Source organism: Metopolophium dirhodum, chromosome 4, assembly GCF_019925205.1.
Source record: "Metopolophium dirhodum isolate CAU chromosome 4, ASM1992520v1, whole genome shotgun sequence".
Lineage (NCBI taxonomy): Eukaryota > Metazoa > Arthropoda > Insecta > Hemiptera > Aphididae > Metopolophium > Metopolophium dirhodum.
In genome coordinates, this window is record NC_083563.1 from 20,804,507 (window position 1) to 20,810,167 (window position 5,661).

Sequence of the window (5,661 nt, forward strand, 5' to 3'; positions counted from 1 at the left end):
TTGAAGTTCATGTAGAATTTTGTTATTTTTACGAATAGTTAAAGCGAGTGTTATTACTATGAATTGTTCACCATCTAATTTATGTTACTGGTTAGTATAAAGATTTTATATGTACATTTTTTTTTATAAAATGAAGAACTAAGATTAGTATTGTTATTTTTTTTTTTTTTGTGTTTTTTTTTTTTTATTCGTGGAAAAGCTTGACGTCATTAATGTGCGTCTTCACTTCCCGACGTCCCTTCTTTACTATTATGTTTTCGGTGTTTGTACGTCCGAGTACCTCGAATGGGCCTTGCCAGTTCGCGCTGAGTTTCCCCTTCTTCGCATGCCATTTTGTTAACACCTTGTCCCCAACATGCACTGTAATTGGTTTTGCATTCCGGTCGTAAAAGGCCTTAGATTTCTCCTTCTTCTTCACGATAGTGTCATGTGTGGTGTCGTGTGCGCGTTGCAGGCGTTGTTTCAGTTCGTAGCAGTAATCGTCGTAGTTGTACCGTACTTCTTCTGTGCGCGAATGAGAATTCGGAACTTCGGCCGGCTTGCCGTAAAGAAGTTCGTATGGTTGACGTTCCGTTGTCGAATGTGGCGTAGTGTTGTAGACGAACATTGCAAAAGGAATGTACTCGTCCCAGTCCTGAAGGTTCTTGTTCACCTAGTGACGTAAATATTCTGCCAGCGTCCTATGGCTGCGTTCCAGTGCCCCATCCGCTTGTGGATGATACGCGGAGGTGCGAAACTTTTCTATCTTTAGTAGCTTACAACATGACGTGAACACTTTGCTCAAAAAGTCAGAGCCTTGGTCGCTTACGATGGATTTCGGCGCTCCATGGAAACATACGAATTTTTCGACAAACTCTTTAGCTATTGTATTGGCGTCGTGCCTAGGTATCGGTATGGCAAGTGAATATTTGGTTAGGTCGTCTTGTATAGTGAGGATGTAGGAGTTGTTTTTATAGGATGTGGTGATTGGTCCGACTATGTCCATGAATATTTTCTCAAATGGAGCTCTGGCTGTAGTCGTGATGACCATAGGTTGTTTCACGGTGTGATTACTGGCTTTGTTGACCTGGCAAGATTGGCATTTCTTGATAAAGTCTATTACGTCTGCCTTGAGTCCCTTCCAGGAATGTTGCATCTTGATCCTCCTTATTGTCCTGGAGATCCCTTGGTGGCCTCCTAGCACTCCATTATGGAATTCTTCGAGGATTTTAAGTTTCTCTTCGGGGCTATAACTCTGGTGACTGTAAATCACTATTTTTATTCGTGATCCTTTAAATACATATTTTATTATGGCCTTGACCTTGTCCCAATTGAGTTGGTCCAGTCCACATCCAATACGTGGCATAGCGATGTGTGAGATCAGTTCTTGTTCTGACTTGCTTCTCAGGTTTTGGAGAGTTTTGTACATATTTTCGTACGTTGCATCCGTCGGAGACACTTGTCATGGCGATTTCGCAAGCGCTAATAAACGGAATATATAAACGTTTATATATAACATTTATTTTTTTTTTTAGAAATAAAGAACGTGTGGTGTTGTATAAATTAAAATTGATATTAATATTAACATTAATAATATAATATTTAAATTATTAAAAAATTTTGTTCTTTAAGTTATTACCACCACGTTTGCGTGTTATTTTAGTTACAACGACTCACAGTAACGTTGTCTTCATCTTGGGCGATGGGCACGGAGTCTGCATACTGACGTCTCCCTTGTTGAGTAGACCAAATCACGTGACTGCTTGGCTGCTTGGTCAATCGACTGCTTGGCTGCTTGGTCGCTTGAATTTAATGGTCGCTCAGAAGAGTTGACGGCTTGGCTATCGTGTAGTCCGGAGTTGTTCTAGTTAATTGGCTCCTTGACGAGTGACAAACCCCACACCTGACACCAATTTTGTTGTAAGCCCAGTTGAATCCGTGCTTACAGAGTTCGCGGTTTGCCGTTTGTCTGGATTTAGCCAACTAGTACTTTCGAACTGAGACGTTTATTACAACGTTGGTTAGGTTTCCCTTAAATAAATGTACACTCGACTGTTGGTTCTAACAACTGGTTTTTATTGTACACGTTATAATAATCAAAATAAAGACAATCTCGTAGCTCTACGTAATACAGACTGACGATCGTGTGAACCCACACGGCCGCTCATACCCGATATGCTGAGTGTGCATAACCGTGCGGCGCGTGCTGGGGTTCACAACATCAGTACGATAGGCGTCGACAGCGCTCCCAGTGTTAATCTGTCTTCCCAATAGTAGGTACATAAAATATTCCAATGTGGTCTACGAATTGTTTTATCATGAGTAATTATGGAGACAACAATAAAATTGGATAGCTCGTCGGGCAACCATTGTATCTTTAATCGTTATTAACTTACACGCCCCTATTAAGTATTAGTAACGGGAAGGAAGTTGCAATATACCGGTAGTGATGTGGCTATATATAATATGTCACGTTAATTCATTCTTCTGTCTTGCTGATGCACTGATGGTACTTGACGCTTCAAGCCATATATTTTATATTTATAAATAATAAATATGTTTTTATTTCACTAACATCTTAAAAGAGAACGTCGCAGCCGCATGTGTTGTCTCCGTCTTACACACGTAGGTAGGTACGTCATAGCAAATTTTCGCTAGTTTCAATAGGGTGCAATCATTTTTGATATTAGAGTGAATTGACCTATGATCAAACTTTTAGGTAACAATAATATCTGTGTTCTCTCGTTGGTTTTTACGGTTTTTAATTTTTAAGTGAGTTATCAGTATGTAAAATATTAATATTTGAAAATGCTCATAACTCACTTAAAAATATTAAGAAACCAGCAAACGAAAATGACCTATGTCGCACGTGTGTAGACCGAGCTGACAACACATGCGGGTGCGACGTCCTCTTAATAATTATGTAAATAATTCGTGAGATGGTGTTGAGTACAGACAGGCACAAATACGGCGGTGTTGTGTGAAGTATATACTTCGGGTTTTCCGTCAGAATTAGGAAGTACGTCGCCGAATCGTATTGCCAATACACACGAGCGTGCTATCGACGTCTGATGTAGTGTGTTGTCTCGTTATATCTTACATGAGTACATGACATTAAAAAAATTGAGTATTTAAGATAACAAATTGATGGGTATGTTTTTAAAATAATTGTAGAACTAATATCAAATAAAATATTCACAAGATACTACCTAAATAAATTGATTAAGATTCACTTACCTAAGCTTTCTGTACACACACACAATTCAAAAATTAATTTTGTTATTAATTATAACAGTTATACAAATAGAATGGTGAAGCTCCTAAAATCCCAAAACTCATATTTGGCATATAAAATATTGTTCACGTAAATTCAACAATGATACAAACAATTTTTTTGTCTGGACCATTCTCTAATCAAAAAATATGCTTAGGCCTAAACAGACAGAACTCTTAAAAATAGCTTTGTGAAGATAACGTCAACAATTTTGACTACCTATTATTTGGAATTCTACAAAAAGTTTATTTTTTCTCATACCTATGTTAAAGTTTACTTACCTAGAAATTTCACTGTAAATTAAATTTTAAAATTAAAGTTTTATTAATAACAGCAACATTTAATATTTTACAATCAACCAAATCCACCAAATACAAAATTAAATTACAAAATCAAAAAAAGTGAGTAACCCGGGGTAAAAGTGCGCATGAGGTAAGAGTCCAATTCCGCTATTATAAATTTAATTTTCAATATATGGTCAAACTGTTCATTATCAATGATTATTTTATCATTTCTCCACGTTCGTCCACACGTTTGCACATTGTTGGGACATTATTTTATTAAATATGAGGTAAGTTAAGTTATTTAATCTCGCAGTACGTACTCTTACCCCGGCCCATAAACAATTTAATTTTCTAATATCTTTCTTTTATTAAATATCTGCCCTTTATAATTTTTCATTTTAGAACTCATGTAAGAAAAACGAATCGTGTCCCAATTACTGGAGTAATATATAATGCTGCAAACAATTTAATTGATACTGGAGTATCGATTCGTAGTGCAGCAGTGCAGTTAGGGATAGGTAGGAGAGTCAGCATTAAGAAAAAGATTAAAAGTTGGGCATGGTGTTTCATCATTGGGTCGTTTTAAAAGAACATTTAATGATGAACAAGAAAAAGAGTTATCGGAACATTGTAAAGACTTAGACAATAGATTTTATGGGCTATCTTTTAAAAAATTTCAACAATTAGCATATCAATTTGCATTAAAAAATAATATCAAACATCGATTTAATGAAGAAAAACAATTAGCGGGATATGACTGGGCAAATTCTTTTATTGTAAGACATAATTTATCATTAAGAACTCCTCAAAAAACAAGTGTTGCGAGAATCATGGGATTTAATCGTTATCAAATAAATAGATTTTATGATAATCTAAAAACAGTGTATCAAAAATTCCAGGTAGTCATGAAAAAGAGATTATTTATTTTATCTTTTTAATTATGTAATTTAAGCTTATAATGTTTTATTTTTATTTTTATAATTATTAATTAATATTGTAAGTGTTAAATAGTTTATTTTTCATTGAGGAATCAGGAATATATATTGTTCAAGTTTTTATAATAAGTTAAATGAAACAAATTGTCAAACTAGTCATGGTAATATGGTTATTTTTTTTTTTTACTATTTTTATTATGCAATTAAGTACCTATATAATAATGTTGGACTGTAATGTAATCAAGTTCCTTATATTGTATTTTAAGAATTGTTATGAATGTTGTCAAATATTTAATGTTTGACTACTAAATACTAATTAAAAATAAAGAGTTATTCTATACAACTAAGTCTATATTAATTTCCCATAAGGACTTTTACCCTGAGCTATACGGAATTTTACCCCATGCATGGGGTAAGATTCCCAATATTTATTTTTTTTAATTTTTGTAAATAATTATTTAAAGGTATATAATAAAAAAGTTTAATTTATAAATTGACATTCTTTATAAGTTCATCTTTTAAAAAAATATCACTTGATATCATATTAAAATTGTTATCACATTATAAAAACTAAATAAATAGAAAACGCGCACTTTTACCCCAAGCTACTCTAATATCATCAAATATACTTTGTAATAGCTATCACTGTCTTCGCTCAGATTCGTTTTTCTTATACAATGATATTATATCATTAAATTAAAATTTAATACCATCCATTATACAGTGACCCACTTGAAACCTACTATACAGCAAAGTGACACCCACTTGCCCACCTTTTTTTTAATTGTATTTGCTTTATGTTAATCTAATATTTAATTTGTATTTAAAATGTCCAATATTTTAATCCCTAAGTAACCATTATAGTAAGTTATCGGTTTACAACATACGTGATATTTTTATTTGTCTCGAAAATTCTTCGAAGTTATCGAATCCTTTAAAAACTGTAACACATTTAATTTAATTGAACACAAATACTAGGTAAATATTTCTACACAAAACATAGACAATATTATTGTATATAATTATTACAAGTTGTACATTTGAACTTTTTTCATTTATTTATTCATGTAACCACACAATTATTATATAATTATCTTAAATAAGGTTTAGGAGTAATTTTAGCTTGGTGTATTGAAGGAATATGCAACCTACTGATGACAAACCTGATTGACATTTAATTTGTTTAAAC